We start from the raw sequence: 17,766 nt of genomic DNA, 5'->3' as shown, positions 1-17,766 counted from the left end.
CATCACCGCATATGTGCACCAAGTTTCACACCCGTACAGCAATACGGATTTGACGTTTGAGTTGAAGATTCGGATCTTAGTTCGTAGAGAGATCTGGCGTGAGCGCCAGATGTTTCAGAGACTTGCAAACGCAAATCGGGCTTTTCTGATCCGGGTTTCGATGTCCTTCTTGGTACCACCATCAGGCGTAATCTGGCTACCAAGATACTGGAAGCACTCCACTGTCTCAACCTGTTGTCCAGCTACCACGAAAGTGGAACGATTTTCTGTGTTGATTTCCATCGACTTGGTCTTTCCGACATTGATTTTGAGACCTGCTGCCTTGGAGCTTTCGGTGAGGTCGTCGAGTTTGCTCTGCATGTCTTGTTGTGTTTGGGCGAGCAAAACAATATCGTCTGCCAGGTCAAGGTCGTTCAGATGCTCAATTGATGAAGGATTCCACGGCAATCCTCGGTTTGGTCTACAGTCAATCGATCAAGTCAAGATCTCATCCATTACGATGAGAAAAAGCAGCGTAGGCATCCCTGACCTTTTTGTCGATAGAAGGACTTACAGGACCAGATTTTCGACCACTCCTCGGTTCATCTTCAAATGTACAATGTTCAGTATATTTTTAATAGCTTTCCGTACCGCTCCGACGCTCACATCTTCTTCTTTAACCAATGTTCTCAACAAGATTCCACTAACAGTACACCACTTGTGCACGGTACTTTTCCTCTTCTCCGGAGTAAGACCACGCATTAATTTTTTATGATGTTACCACGTATAGAAATGTGTAAACAAAAGGACGCAGCCAGTAAAATTCGAAAACAATGTTCGATTCAAAATGACCGTTAACATTAGGTGTGCTTATAATTTCTGGAACGGTCTATAGATTTTATAACAAAAGTCAACCAAAAAATTGATATTTGACTGTTCAAAACACCCTTGGTGGACCCCTCACGCGCACTTTAATCTTCAAGCCGCAGCATAAATGAAAAACAGTCACGCAAACCACCTCGAATGCAACAATTTCTGCTTCCTCTCGCGACGACCGAATGCTCTCGCATTTTCCTCTCTCTCTCTCTCTTATGTTTCCTTTTCAATGCAACATATCTGCGTCACTGAATCTGGTCTGATGGTCGTCGTCGCGGCCTTTCGACGGAATCAGCCGGCCAGCCAGTCAGTCGAGCTGGAGAATGCATCGCTTGCGGGACGTCGTCGTCGTCGGTTGTTAGTTCTAAGCTGCGTCGTCGTCAGCCGGTTTGATTTCCATCACGTCACGTTTTCCTGAGTCAGTCAGCCTACTAGTACACATATTTACCGAATTGCCCTTTCTGCTTCACACGTTCCGTTCCTGTGTTTCAGCAGCAAAGGAAGAGAAAAACCAGAAGGAAGAAGCACTAGAGTGTTGTATTGGTTATCCGCCTGTTGGTCGAAAAACTGGCGGACGTTTAATACGAGAATACAGTGTTGTGTGTTGTTTTTTTTTATTTGGGAAATTTTGATTTTGCTTCCCTGCGTTTTCTGGTTCTACGCGATCATCATAAGCCATTATCGTTATTATTTTGGAGATTGTGAGCGGTTGTTATACGAATTTCGGGAAGTGATTCGTTGTGGGTTTGTTGTGAGTACCATAATCTCGGCTGAATGTTAATCAATTCTTCGAGCCATGGTTCGAATGAATGGATTATGCAGTTCGTAGTGTGTAAAAATCAATTAGCGCGTAAAATTTTTTTTCTGTTTGGGTAGCCTAGAAAAGCCATAATTGAAAAAGCGAGATCCCGTGTGTTAATGAAGAGAAAAATGCTACTCAATGTGAATTTCTTGGTGGAGAAGACGAAAAAACGGTAGCAGTGCCAAGTGAACTACAGAAGAGAACTTCGCGCGCGGGGAGACGTAAAGAATTCCAATCCAACCGACTTGTGGATCCGGTTTTTTTTCGTACCCAATAACAGCAAGGAAAGCGTACCACCAAAGCAAACGATCGAGCAAAACAAGGACTGCTGGTGATCTTGTTGGTGTGTCGTTGCTGGTCTTGCTTCAACTCTTGGGATTCTGCGTGTGTAGATCAGTGATTTTTTTTACTTTGTTCTTCTCGTTCTCGTCTGTCCTCTTCGACGACACAACTCAACATACAACAAGCCAAGTCAAGAGACATCGTCGTCGTCATCGTCGTCATCAACATCGTTTGTTGTTGTAGGTGAACTGCCGGGTGGTTTTGTTGGTGATCTTGGTGCTGGGTGCTGCGAGTTTTCGAACCAGGGCACCACAGCATAAGGAAACGAGATCTTCGATGGCAATCTGTGATACCGACAGAGCTTGATAGGGTGGACCCTTGAATGATGATATCGTTAAGGTTTCTGTTATGTGTGATGATGATTGGCTCGAATACTGGTTCTCTGGCATGAAGTCCGGCCCATCTAGAAGTCATCTGATATGATCATGCAAATCTGTAACATTTCTAAAGGTGACCCGGAATATTTATCAGCGCTGTTAGTGTACAAATGGTTGTAAACCCACTCGTATGAACAAAACCTTGAAATTATACGGTGAAGACTGCCCTAATGTATTAAACTTTATTAGTACAAGAAGGTTTCCAGTTATAATTTTTTGATAAGAAACAAACCTTAGAAATATATGTTACTTGATTTATCGGCCTTATCGGTAAAAAGTGATGTCCTTTTTTAGTAAGAACATCTTCAGAATTTGATATTCTGTAGATGGATAGAAAGTTGGAAGAAATGAAAGATGGTGAAAATTAACGAGCAGAATTCTATTTTGAAGATTACATATCAAATTTGTGTTCAGCTACTATGAAGTGGTAGATACAAAACGATTTGCATCTACCACCACACTTTAGTAGGCCATGCGTGGTTCGCCCCACAAGCGAAAACTTGCAATTCAAAACGATCAAAAAAATGGTATGTGATCGCTCAGATAAGTTCCCTTTAATTCGAAAACGGATCTATCGATGTGTACCTTTTCAGTTTTGTTATCATCGCATTCGTTATAACCGGGGTTGGTTGCGAAACGTTACAGTTGATAGTGGACTACTACCGATACTTTGATGCCGTGGTTTTGATTTTTTAGCCAAATTTTTATTTTTATGAAGAGATTATTCACGGTAATTTATGTTTGCTACATGATTTATCGACCTTATCGATGAAAAGTGATGTCCTTTGTATTAAGTTTTTTTTTGTTTTTCAAGGGAGTTTAACTGCCAGGGTCATTCTTCCCTAGTTCGTAGTAAGAACATCTGAAGATTTTGAAATAAGCGGGTACAATTTATGGTTTGGTATATGATTATACTGCTCCCAATGATGAATGATTTTTAATTGATAGAATTCCAAACGTCGGACACCTAATTCACCAATTCACGCTTTTAAAAAATGATCCGTTATACAGACCCCGTTCGATTTTGGCAACACACCCGTACATTTTGTGTTGCCAAAATCGAAAGTTGCCAAAATCGAACGGTTTTTTTTTTCCTTAACTTTTTTTCAATTATTTAAAAAAAAAGAATTATTATTATTATCAAAACGTTATTTTTAGTAAATTTTTGATCATTTGTAGTCATTTTTTATTTTTTTTCATCATGTTTTTGATGTATTTTGCACTTTCCTTGATTTGTTTATAATGTTTGTTTTTATTAGTCATAATTGCTGTTTTTGTCATTCTTCATCATTTTTTAGATGTTTTGTGTCATTTTCAATCTTTTGTTTGAATTTGTTTTTTAAATTTTTGAATTTTTCATCTGTTTGTCATTTTTGAGTACTTTATAAATTTAAAAAAAAAACATTTGTTTTCATTGTTGCATTTTATCACCATTTCAGAACATAAAAAGTTTTTATGGTATTTGTCTAAAATAAATTGGTCCTATTATAACGAAAACTAAAAGGTAATTTTGTTTCTAAAAACCGTTCGATTTTGGCACATGTGCCAAAATCGGATGTTGCCAAAATCGAATGTTGCCAAAATCGAATGTTGCCAAAAACGAACGTGGTCTGTATTATCAAATAATAAAAAAAATGAGTAAAAACTAAATAAAAAATGTGTGGTTCAGAACAAAAACAAAAATCAGGTCAAAAACAAATGAAGTTTATGATTTGAAATCAGTTTTGGTTTTCGGATGTTTTTTCTATATTTATGAGCCATTGTTTTCTGTTAGACAATATTTATTTTTACACTTTTTATGCTTACTTTGATTTTCTTGAGAATCGAGACATATTTTGTGGATTAACGGACGTCACCAGTCACCCAGCAGCAGTTGGTGGTTTTCTTAACCCAACGCATTGAGGCCTTGTATTCTGCCATGTTCTGAAATAAAATTAACGCTGATTAGTGGACTAACTTTCCATTTTCAAGGGTAGAAATAACTTACCTTCCAAACTATTCCAGCCGGTTTCGGGTTTCGGGTTTCGGGAAATTATCCTCCACGATTTCACTGCTGCTGTGCTCTTCAATGGAAGTTTTGCCATAGCGTGTTAGTTTCTTTCGGATGAATCACAATTTTCCCGATATATTTTTTTTCCTTTTTCAACATATTGTTTATTGAAAAAAAAACTAGGTTTTCGTTTAAAAATATTTTTTTTATTTCAACTAGGGGAGATGAGGGCATAATGGGCACCTTAAGGAAAATGCTTATTTAACCATAGAGAACAGCTGTAATATATGAATTACATCATTGTTTCGTGTTCCGACACTCAAATAGTCTATTGTCTAATTGGATGAAACTTGAAAAAGTAGATAAAAACGTTTAAAGATGCATTTTAAAAAAATTTGCCGAAAGCTGAAAACCAGTCACTGTAGAGGCATAATGAGAAACCCCCCGAGGCAGTATGAGCACCATTAATGAAGGCATAATGAGCATTTTCTGCCGGGAATCTAGCAGCGAATTCCACTCGATGAAGTCAATTGAGTAATAGAGCTACAGCTCAGCTTGTATCGTCTGACGATTTGGCCTATTGGTAAGATGTCGGAGAGATAATCAGTAGGCTCGAGTTCGATTCCTGGTGGAGGTGATTTTTTTTTCTTCATTTATCATTTATGATCATGATTGCACTAAACGGTGAGGCGTAGATTCATCAAACAAAGCAAAAACAAAATAATCTAGGTCTGTTTGTAGAATTCAAAGAATTAACACATGTTCATACATTATGTTTCTGGTGTTTTGTTTGACGGATGATGCTTTGATGCTATTAGCCGTGTAATGTAACAATAAAAAAAAATCAATCATGAATGGTATGTGCAAAAAAAAATCCCCTCGAACAGGAATCGAACTCGAGTCTACTGATTACCTCTCCGACATCTAACCAATAGGCCAAATCGTCAGACGATACAAGTTAAGCTGTAGCTCTATTATTCAGTTGACTTCATCGAGTTGAATTCGCTGCTAGATTCCCCGGCAGAAAATGCTCAATATGCCTTTATTGAAAGTGCTCTGTTCGCCTCTAGTGAACAAATTAAAGTAAAAACGCGTTTTACAATTGATTAAAGTGAAAAATCAAAAATTTTATGATGCTGAAAATTTAGAAACAATGTGTAGATTATGTTGCAGTGCGTACATTTCAGATCAAGATGATTTAAATGTCATAAAAGCTTATTTGGTGGTGCTCAAAAATTATAATATTTTCGTCACTCGAGAACCTAGCTGGTTATTATTTAATATTTCTGTACATATGAAAAGGATATTTCTTTTTTGGTGAAAAATTAATACTATAGGTAGTACGAAACAAGTCCTCATGAAAATTTGTTAAAGAGAATACGTACTTATGTAGAAAAATGGACTTCTCATTATGCCTCGGGTGCTCGTTATGCCCTCATCTCCCCTAATAAAAAATAAGTGTGTAAAACTAACAAAAATTTATAATTATTTTCAATAGTTTTTTCATGAAAACATCTAAAAAAATATGCACTAAAAAACAACATAAAATAACAAAACGATTTGGTTTCCTAAAGGAGAGAATGAATAACTTTTCGCTTCCATCGCCCATTATGTCATAATCATGCGATAAAATTTTTGACAAGTGACCCATTCTTCTCCTCACATGTCGTTTTTTAAGATTTATTATTTGCTGCTTCTCTCATTGGGCATTTTTTTCCAAATGAACCTGATCTGATTTTAAGCCTTTTGTTTGCAATTTGGTATTATCGCAGAGAGAACAACAAGGTTGTTTCCTCACTTGAATCCCGCGCGGGGAAGCATTTTTGCAAACATGGCGGACTTTTTATCACATCCGATTTACACCGACTTTAAGTAACCGTCGTGAAGTTATTTAGCAGGAATTGCGATTCGCATTAACCGTTATTATTGTTAACGATTTGAACTATTATTTTTAATGTGGTTTTATATTTGCTGGTATAATTAAAATTAGTCATGAGAAAGATCACCAGTAAAATATAACAAATAGTATCACAAACGTTAGCAGCAAAAGTATTAGAAACATTCATAACATAAATGGAAACAGAGATAAGAGTTTCTAAACGCATTTTTAAAGCTCCCAGTTGGTTTCCAAAATTCATTCGCCAGCAAACATTTTTGTAGCTGTATTCTTATGCTGTTTTAAAATACGTCTCATTTACTTTAAAGAATGATCGTATGAAAGTGGAAAAAACAACATTTACCTACCAAAGTGAAGGCAACATACATACATCCCGAATAGACTTGCACCGTGAAAAAAACATGAAGTTCATAATCACAATAACATGAATTTGATGGTTTACACCATGACTTTTACGATCCACAATACCGTGAATACACATTGAAGTTCATAGTTTTCGACCATACTTATCATAGTTTTGACGAAAATAACCATGATAAAGGGGTATTGTTATGCAGCGTGACCATGAAAAAAATTACGATTTCCCATACATTAGAAAGCCCGAAAATATAAAGTTCATGGTAATAACAGCTTCCATTTTTTCATGGTAAAACCATGAAAATCTTATTATTAACATTGTTTACCCACTGAAATAAAAATCTTTGCTCATGGAAGGATTGCTTATACTTGTTTTTGATTGGCATAATTTTTATAGAATGGATTTATTTAATTTATTTCCTACTTGCTTCAATTTATTTATTTTTTTGGAATTAAATTAACCTTCACTGTGATACACTCACTTTTACACAAACTATTTTTTCGTCTGCCTTGTGTGTCGGTGGTGCAGCGGTCCTCATCCTGTCTCATAATTCTCAGGGCTTCGGCACACATCCTAGCTCCATGCACCGGATGTAAGAGTACATAAGGGGCTTGTGCTCCAAACCTTAATCTGGTCCCAGTAAGCCATAAGAGGGCCACGTCAGAAATCCCGAAACCTACGACGAAAATCTTCTCTCCTTTGGTACTGAAAAGAATAAGCAATTTTCAATAAAATTCCTAGTTTCATATGGTTACCAAAATTACTCACCATCGTCACCGGCGTTTGTGCCATCGTTTTCCGGTTCGATCCCGGCTGCTCCCGATCCAGCACAAGTAAAAACTTGTAGGGATACAATCGCGCGAAAACAATATTAAAATTGTCCGACAAAATGGCGCACTTTAGAAGAAAATATTTTCCACTCGCGTGGTACACGCTCATCTTGAAATCCCAGCTATCTAGATAATAAATACAATGAAATATTATGTATTAACAATATATTTCATGGTTATCGCTATATTTACGGTAATTTCACAATACAAAACAAATTTTACTTTTTGAAGGGATTGAGATTTTACATTGTTTTTCATTGTTAAAATAAAAACTATTGTTATTAAAATGTAGAACCATGGTCTTGGTCTATTCGGGATAAATTTCATTTCTTTCTAAAGCGACGAAAACTACACTAATTGAGCGTTATCCGATACTTTATTCGTACCTATCGAAAGGATGCAAGAGATCGCAATATTTTGCTCTCATATCCTTCAAACCGCTTCCAGCGACAATATTTTCCAATCCTCTCATTGTTCAATATAACTCAATTCTCATCTTATTTCCATCCATCTAGATACACTGCTGGTTGCACAGAGAACATAATGATGATTTTCTCTCTTAAAGCCCGCGCAGGAGCAAAATCATTTCAAAATTTACCATCACGGCGGAATTTTCATCATATCCGATTTAAACTGACTTCAGACGACATTTTATACGATCTTTTCACTATTTAGTTGGAATTGCGATTCGCCACACCATTTTAAACGACTTAAATTATCATTTCTGTTAAGATTTCATGTTTGCTTGGTCATTGCCTACCCTTCTCATACGTAAATTTTGTTTACATTACGTGAATATCCGGTTTTTTTTTTCATTCACGTTATTGGAATATCTCTGTCATGATATATGAATGATCTTTTTTACTTGGGAAGGCAAATAAATTTATCTATTCATATAAATTAATAAATGTTTTAAAATCTGGGTATCAATCAGACATAAAAAACTCATTCTGGGAATCACGTGACGTCTGATTTCATTCTAATCGAGAGAACTAAAGAACTCAGCAAGTTCAGTCAATACTGTCTTTAAAACCGTAAGATCAATCACACATCAGAGACAGGAACGAATCGACGATTGTAATTTGATTTTGATAGAAATACGTTAAGTAGTCTAAGTCAAACGAAGTCATTCTCGGATCCACCCTAGTCAAGAAATCAAGTCTCAAGAACAGCGACAAAAATCTTCTAAAAAAATTGAGCTTCCTTTCGGTATAGATTTTTTCTTGTTGTCGTAGTTTTTCATTTTGGCATGTTGCCATCGTTTATGTCCCGGGTCTTCTTTGCCACATACAGAGTGAGAAACTTGTTCCTTCATTGTGTCGTCGTGTAGCAACACCCTTTCCAAATCATGTTCTGGGATGGGAATATAGTAACTCCAACTAAAATTGCTGATGATGATGAGTTAGAACTTCGGAACAAAAACCCTCCTCCCTAGGGGGGTGTGATCAACGTTGATCGTGTAATCTACGACGGCCGGGATAGGAAATACTCAATTACGCTCCTCGCCTCTCTAGGAGGAGTTGACTTCGGTTGTTCAATTGGCTACAAGGCCTAGAACATTTGACCACGGAATCATCGCTCACAAGTTAAATTCATACCGGCGATCAACCGGTCGGTGTTTGGGAACTCTGTGTGTTTGTGAACGACCATTCGGTCGTTCTTAAAGACGATATAGCGCAATCTGAAGATGATGGTGAATAAAAGTGGTCGTAAAAGTGCAATCAAAATAAGATACGAAAGTTAACAGAGTGTGTATTGGTGCTGTTGTGGGCAATTGTGTTCCGTGTACCTACTCCGGGATCGCAATTACCGCGATCGTCCCTCATTATCAGTGGCGAAACTTCGCAGCATTTTGAGTAGAGTTGATTGAAAGTGTGCTCACGTACCCATTCGAGTACGCAAGACGACGCCAATAAGAATGCTTTTGAACTGCATCTGCGATGCATATGATGGCGTGACAGCAACGACAAGCGAGAACGAGAAAACGGACAAAGCTCAGAGTGGTTGCAGATTTGTGACGTGGCTGAATTCTAATGGACCAATAATGCTTACAAGGAAAACGTACCAAGAACTGTGTGAAGGTTATTGTGTGCTCGAATCAATTCATTAACCTCATTTATGTTGTTGTCTCCAGTGGGTCGAGAATGTTGTTTGGAAGAATTATTTTATTAATTTAAGATTGGTGTCAATTTACCTGCTTGTTAGCTGCATTTTTGGGTTGAAATTTTTTAAATCAGATGCTCGGGTATTGCCAGGTTTTTAGATAAAACTGCTCGGCTTTGCTCGGCCCGGACAAGTGCGTGAAAAATGTTGGCAGCCTTCATCTAGGAGGGGCTTGTATCACATTTCACGCGAATTGAATCACATGTTTGAACTCCCCTTTTTTAATATAATAAATTATTATTATTTTTCAGTGTAGAAGAAATTCTTAATTATTTTATTCAAACAATAATCGGTAAAAATTTAACCCTACGAAGGCTTACTCGTCAAATTCTGGACAATATTTAGGATAAAAAAAAAGAAAATTGAAAAAATAGATCTAAAGTCTAAAGGTTCTGTATCAGGGTGACTTGACAGTTGAGACCAATTCCCAACAAGAAAACCATCCAAAAAAGATTGTTGACGGATACTGGTGTGAAACATACGATATCCCTTGCTATCGTACATCCCAATCTGCCGAATTAACAATTCATGAGCCCAGGTTTCAAGTCACAAACACTTTCCATTCGCAATCGAAACATTTCCCGATAAGATCGCTTCTTCCTTCGTTAGAACCAACACCGTTTATTTCCTTTCCGGGTGATTCCCCCATATGGAAGAAATACTTACTGTGTAATCTAACTCCCAAACCTCCCCGAACCTAGGGTCTCTTCTTATGGTGCTGCTGTTGAGAGCTTCAGCCGCGAATTTACGATTCCAGACGGCCGGCGCGGCGATCAGTCAGAACGCCTGGAAACAAAACTCACACAGGAAGCAAACACTCGAACGAAGAAAACCTCTCAAAAAACAGGCACAAGTGGGTTGGTACTCAAACGCAGAACATACGTGCGCGCAAATGTAGGCCCTAATTTGGGAAACAGTTGCCAATCCGCGCAAAGGTCAAACGTGTTCTGGGGCTTAAATTACAACAAAAAAAATCAAACAAAACGCTAACACGTACGCAAGAGATCGCAAACATCCGATAGGTACGGGAGCACCCTGTTTTTTTTTTAAGTTGAACGCAATCGATCCTGCAAAGGTGATCATTAGGCAGAGAGCGAAAAAAAGCTAGATTCAAAGAACGGAGTTTCACGGTAACAAAAGAACCGATTTATCAACGGCCGCGCCTAGAAATCGTTATTTTTTGCTTCTGTTGTTTGGAATTATTCCTCTAAAATAGAGATTATGTCAGTACGAGGGCGATGATGAGTGAGTGAGCTGCTTATTGTGATGACGATCGGGATAAAAATCTCTGGTCGTCACACCAGAAAAAAACCGTCTGCTAGGTTTCTACATACCTATGTAGATAGAACAAATCTGAGTTGGGACGCCAGTTGCAACAAATGTAGGATTGGGGATGGAATGTCATAAAAGTGCCAGCCAATCAGCCAACCCAGGAATGCAACTCATTAAGATGCAGATGGCTAGATTACGGCCAGAGAACGCGCGCGGCTAACTGGTTCATTACAAATCTGGTTCCAGTAAATTCTGATTTCTTTCTAATGAGGTCAATAACTCATATTCTTTAAAAGAAATCTTATCCTAGATCGGAATTCAGATTTCGGAATCATGGAATCAATTCTGATTCAGAAACCAGAATCAGACTTCAGATTCGGAATTCAGATTCAGAATTCAGATTCAGAATTCAGATTTAGAATTCAGATTGAGAATTCAGATGCGGAATTCAGATTCAGAATTCAGATTCAGAATTCAGATTCAGAATTCAGATTCAGAATTCAGATTCAGAATTCAGATTCAGAATTCAGATTCAGAATTCAGATTCAGAATTCAGATTCAGAATTCAGATTCAGAATTCAGGTTCAGAATTCAGATTCAGAATTCAGATTCAGAATTCAGATTCAGAATTCAGATTCAGAATTCAGATTCAGAATTCAGATTCAGAATTCAGATTCAGAATTCAGAATTCAGATTCAGAATTCAGATTCAGAATTCAGAATTCAGATTCAGAATTCAGATTCAGAATTCAGAATTCAGATTCAGAATTCAGATTCAGAATTCAGAATTCAGATTCAGAATTCAGATTCAGAATTCAGATTCAGAATTCAGATTCAGAATTCAGATTCAGAATTCAGATTCAGAATTCAGATTCAGAATTCAGATTCAGAATTCAGATTCAGAATTCAGATTCAGAATTCAGATTCAGAATTCAGATTCAGAATTCAGATTCAGAATTCAGAATTCAGATTCAGAATTCAGATTCAGAATTCAGATTCAGAATTCAGATTCAGAATTCAGATTCAGAATTCAGATTCAGAATTCAGATTCAGAATTCAGATTCAGAATTCAGATTCAGAATTCAGATTCAGAATTCAGATTCAGAATTCAGATTCAGAATTCAGATTCAGAATTCAGATTCAGAATTCAGATTCAGAATTCAGATTCAGAATTCAGATTCAGAATTCAGATTCAGAATTCAGATTCAGAATTCAGATTCAGAATTCAGATTCAGAATTCAGATTCAGAATTCAGATTCAGAATTCAGATTCAGAATTCAGATTCAGAATTCAGATTCAGAATTCAGATTCAGAATTCAGATTCAGAATTCAGATTCAGAATTCAGATTCAGAATTCAGATTCAGAATTCAGGTTCAGAATTCAGGTTCAGAATTCAGATTCAGAATTCAGATTCAGAATTCAGATTCAGAATTCAGATTCAGAATTCAGATTCAGAATTCAGATTCAGAATTCAGATTCAGAATTCAGATTCAGAATTCAGATTCAGAATTCAGATTCAGAATTCAGAATTCAGATTCAGAATTCAGATTCAGAATTCAGATTCAGAATTCAGATTCAGAATTCAGATTCAGAATTCAGATTCAGAATTCAGATTCAGAATTCAGATTCAGAATTCAGATTCAGAATTCAGATTCAGAATTCAGATTCAGAATTCAGATTCAGAATTCAGATTCAGAATTCAGATTCAGAATTCAGATTCAGAATTCAGATTCAGAATTCAGATTCAGAATTCAGATTCAGAATTCAGATTCAGAATTCAGATTCAGAATTCAGATTCAGAATTCAGATTCAGAATTCAGATTCAGAATTCAGATTCAGAATTCAGATTCAGAATTCAGATTCAGAATTCAGATTCAGAATTCAGATTCAGAATTCAGATTCAGAATTCAGATTCAGAATTCAGAATTCAGATTCAGAATTCAGATTCAGAATTCAGATTCAGATTCAGAATTCAGATTCAGAATTCAGATTCAGAATTCAGAATTCAGATTCAGAATTCAGATTCAGAATTCAGATTCAGAATTCAGATTCAGAATTCAGATTCAGAATTCAGATTCAGAATTCAGATTCAGAATTCAGATTCAGAATTCAGATTCAGAATTCAGATTCAGAATTCAGATTCAGAATTCAGATTTAGAATTCAGATTCAGAATTCAGATTCAGAATTCAGATTCAGAATTCAGATTCAGAATTCAGATTCAGAATTCAGATTCAGAATTCAGATTCAGAATTCAGATTCAGAATTCAGATTTTTCGGCATATCGGTGAAAAGTAGTTATGCCCGTCCGGAGTATACGTGTCCACCACATGTAGACTTCGGACCAAACAGATTTCATTGTATAGGTTAAGGTAGTGCCACCTCTATCCCGGTACTACTTCTCCTAAATAATGAAATGTTGCAGGGTAAAGTATGGTGTACGTTAATAAGTTTCCTCGCAAAAATGCTCTTTCGCTCTTTTCAACATCTGTAAATTTTCTTCTCACTTCTCTATACATCTTTATCAATTTCATAACTACTTTTCACCGATATGCCGAAAAATAAATTTACAAAATTAATTAACGGTGGTTAACTTATCTTAAGAATTCAGATTCAGAATTCAGATTCAGAATTCAGATTCAGAATTCAGATTCAGAATTCAGATTCAGAATTCAGATTCAGAATTCAGATTCAGAATTCAGATTCAGAATTCAGATTCAGAATTCAGATTCAGAATTCAGATTCAGAATTCAGATTCAGAATTCAGATTCAGAATTCAGATTCAGAATTCAGATTCAGAATTCAGATTCAGAATTCAGATTCAGAATTCAGATTCAGAATTCAGATTCAGAATTCAGAATTCAGATTCAGAATTCAGATTCAGAATTCAGATTCAGAATTCAGATTCAGAATTCAGATTCAGAATTCAGATTCAGAATTCAGATTCAGAATTCAGATTCAGAATTCAGATTCAGAATTCAGATTCAGAATTCAGATTCAGAATTCAGATTCAGAATTCAGATTCAGAATTCAGATTCAGAATTCAGAATTCAGATTCAGAATTCAGATTCAGAATTCAGATTCAGAATTCAGATTCAGAATTCAGATTCAGAATTCAGATTCAGAATTCAGATTCAGAATTCAGATTCAGAATTCAAATTCAGAATTCAGATTCAGAATTCAGATTCAGAATTCAGATTCAGAATTCAGATTCAGAATTCAGATTCAGAATTCAGATTCAGAATTCAGATTCAGAATTCAGATTCAGAATTCAGATTCAGAATTCAGATTCAGAATTCAGAATTCAGATTCAGAATTCAGATTCAGAATTCAGAATTCAGATTCAGAATTCAGATTCAGAATTCAGATTCAGAATTCAGATTCAGAATTCAGGTTCAGAATTCAGATTCAGAATTCAGATTCAGAATTCAGATTCAGAATTCAGAATTCAGATTCAGAATTCAGATTCAGAATTCAGATTCAGAATTCAGATTCAGAATTCAGATTCAGAATTCAGATTCAGAATTCAGATTCAGAATTCAGATTCAGAATTCAGATTCAGAATTCAGATTCAGAATTCAGATTCAGAATTCAGATTCAGAATTCAGATTCAGAATTCAGATTCAGAATTCAGATTCAGAATTCAGATTCAGAATTCAGATTCAGAATTCAGATTCAGAATTCAGATTCAGAATTCAGATTCAGAATTCAGATTCAGAATTCAGATTCAGAATTCAGATTCAGAATTCAGATTCAGAATTCAGATTCAGAATTCAGATTCAGAATTCAGATTCAGAATTCAGATTCAGAATTCAGATTCAGAATTCAGATTCAGAATTCAGATTCAGAATTCAGATTCAGAATTCAGATTCAGAATTCAGATTCAGAATTCAGATTCAGAATTCAGATTCAGAATTCAGTTTCAGAATTCAGATTCAGAATTCAGATTCAGAATTCAGATTCAGAATTCAGATTCAGAATTCAGATTCAGAATTCAGATTCAGAATTCAGATTCAGAATTCAGATTCAGAATTCAGATTCAGAATTCAGATTCAGAATTCAGATTCAGAATTCAGATTCAGAATTCAGATTCAGAATTCAGATTCAGAATTCAGATTCAGAATTCAGATTCAGAATTCAGATTCAGAATTCAGATTCAGAATTCAGATTCAGAATTCAGATTCAGAATTCAGATTCAGAATTCAGATTCAGATTTTGTTAAATTTATCGGTGAGAAGTGATCTCCATTTTAGTAGGGACATCTAACGATAATGAAACTTTATTGATAGATAGAAAGTCAAAGGAAACGAAAGAAGTTGAAAATGAATATGAAAAGAAGATGTTTAAAATAACAAACCATTTTGATGTTTTGAAATTTTAATTCTTATTGTTTGATTCTTATGCAGAATTGGATCTAAAGAAAGTTTCATGGTGTTCCTCAATTCAAAAATCTGAAACAGTTTCATCATTCGCAATTTTTTTTAGATTCATTAGTTGAATTTCGAATAAAAAACTGTATAAAGACTTCACATAGAAAACTAACAATTTAGAATACAAATATGAGATTTCTGGTTGAGAAATCTGATTCTAATTTCGCTTTTTGGCTCATAGTTAGTAAGAATTATTATCTGGAACCTAAATTCGAAAATTCAGAACTCAGATTTCGAACTTCAGATTCGGAATCACAATTATAAATGTGCACTAAATGGAATCTCAAAATCATCGGTAAGGAGTAAAAATTGAAAGATTGTAAGATCGAATCGAAAATAATCCGATTAAATCGATTTTTCCAAGTCTATAGAGTCGATCCAAAAATTGGAAAATTTGAGTTCAAAAGATCGATCCAAGGTCAACCAATTCTAGTCCGGGCCTTCTATTAAAAAAAAAAATGACAAAATCCGGGCATATGATTTCCCAATTTTCAACCCAAGGCCTGGTCAATATCCGGGAAAATTTGCGCAAAATCCAGAAATTATTCAAAACAGTCGAGTAAAATACACCTCAAATACAGAAAATCGTTCATGCTTCAACTTCGTAAAGAATTCATGACTCAAGTTGAGTTTTTAGCTTGATTTTGCAAATAAGGTGGATAAATCCGGGCAAAATCCGACCCTCCCTAAATTTCATATTAAATAGGAAGTCCGGGCAATTGGGCGACCGCAGTCAATAACATGTTAAACAAAGAAAAATGACTTAAAATTGTCAAAAATTTATGAAAAAAATATGCTCATGACAGTAACAATAGTTTATTTCAAGTCTTTCTTTTTGAGTGAGCGTTTTCTATCGGTATCTGAAATTTCCTTATACCGTGGTTGAGTACATTTTTTTTCCATGATTAGAACCTAGGAACATTTCAAATTTCAAACATCTGGCATTGGCATCAAGTAATGTTTTCGGGTTACTTCTCAAAGTTACCCAACCTCAATTACCCGAAAAAAGTAACATCCCATTAGAGGGAACGCCACTTATCAATTTGCGTAATGTCTTTGGCGCCAAGAAGAGCATTCCGTATAAAAAAAGTCTTCTCTCCAACCAAAAGATATCATGCTGCTAGTGTGTTTCTACTTTCATTTCCTTCTCAAAAAAAAAAGAAAGAAACACAGCCCAACCTCGGGAGCTACTGGAATTCTGTTTATGTCATTTTTGCCTCGTTTTTTGGGTTGCCGTCGTCCTAAAACTTATATGGCACTTTCGGTGTTGGCCAAGTCGAGCCAAGTAAGTTTATCGTTTGTTGATTTTCCGATTGTGGGAAAGTTCCCTAACGCGCCAACCAAAGTGCAAAAAGACGCTCGTTTCTTCGAAACTTAGCACTGTTGATGTGGATGATGAGGGCTGGTGTCATAAAACTCCTCAACGCAACTTGTAGAATTATTATCACCGACCGTTTTCCATTCTCATCTGTTTCTTGGCCTTGGGTCGGTTCTTTTGGTGGTTGATCTTCGGTCGACTCATCTCATTTCTGAGCAAGTGAATCTTGCGACTGGTTTTGTACCATCCAGGAGGCACTTTAGAGGAAACAGATGAGTCACTGGAATGTTAACCTACTACAGGGCACCTTGAATTCCTGCCGGGATGACATCATTCAACCGATCGTGGATAACCCCTACCTCGTATTGCTTTAGCGGTTTAATTCATTTCTTTTTTCTCGGGACCAGAGGGGGCCCTTTCGTGACTTATGCGCTCACACGCACCTTCAGAAAACCATCGCTAATTGGAAGTACCAACCAATCTCATCGCGCCAAAAGAGGTTCCATTAGGAGAAAGAAAGAAACACCAAAATCGGTGGGAAACATGAAGATTTCATACACCATGCGAGGTAATTAGAATGGTTCGTTTTCTCATTTCAAATTTGAACTTCAACCGTAGAGGGAGTTCTACGACCCTGACTGACTGACTGACGACGACCCGGTGGCCTGCCCTTGACTTGACTCTAGACTTGACACGGCGCATACTCAGAAAATTTGTGTGTACACAAACGAGATGAAAGGGAAAATCGAGCGTGATTCGAAGATGCACGTCAACAGTTAACGCATGTTAACGGGAAAACTTGGTACCTCTACTCTCCCTAAACATTTTAACTTATTTGCTTCGAGGCTTTTCAGAGCAAGCCCGAACGTGATTCTTCTCGTTTCTTTGTGACATGGCTGTTTGTTTGCTTTACTTGTGGCAAAGTACACAAATTTTCTTCGATGTACATGTAAGCCTATGCACATTCGACTAGAACCAAGTTGTGAACTCGGGGGCGTCCAACAACACAAAAAACGAACGGTTCAGAGAATGTCAGGAAAATGGTCCTAATTATTCTCAGCTTCTACTGACACGTTCAAGTCCGATTCTCTGCCTTCTTTCTCATACTCAGAAACAAGCAGATCGAAATGCACT

At 36.4% G+C, this 17,766-nt stretch overlaps 1 protein-coding gene across 3 annotated transcripts in view; it reads left to right on the top strand.

Moving 5' to 3' along the window:
• Positions 1-1,178: 1,178 nt before the first annotated feature.
• The window catches only part of LOC129744161 (ras GTPase-activating protein raskol), an 82,670-nt gene continuing 66,082 nt past the window's right edge, over positions 1,179-17,766 (top strand). For all 3 annotated transcript variants that reach the window (XR_008736838.1, XM_055736572.1, XM_055736571.1), the window contains exon 1: positions 1,179-1,606. The gene's annotated coding sequence lies outside the window, so the exon portion shown is untranslated. The remainder of the gene's footprint in view (positions 1,607-17,766) is intronic.

The sequence above is a fragment of the Uranotaenia lowii genome, chromosome 2, assembly GCF_029784155.1.
Source record: "Uranotaenia lowii strain MFRU-FL chromosome 2, ASM2978415v1, whole genome shotgun sequence".
NCBI classification, from domain to species: Eukaryota; Metazoa; Arthropoda; class Insecta; order Diptera; family Culicidae; genus Uranotaenia; species Uranotaenia lowii.
This window is presented reverse-complemented; position numbering and strand designations above follow the sequence as displayed.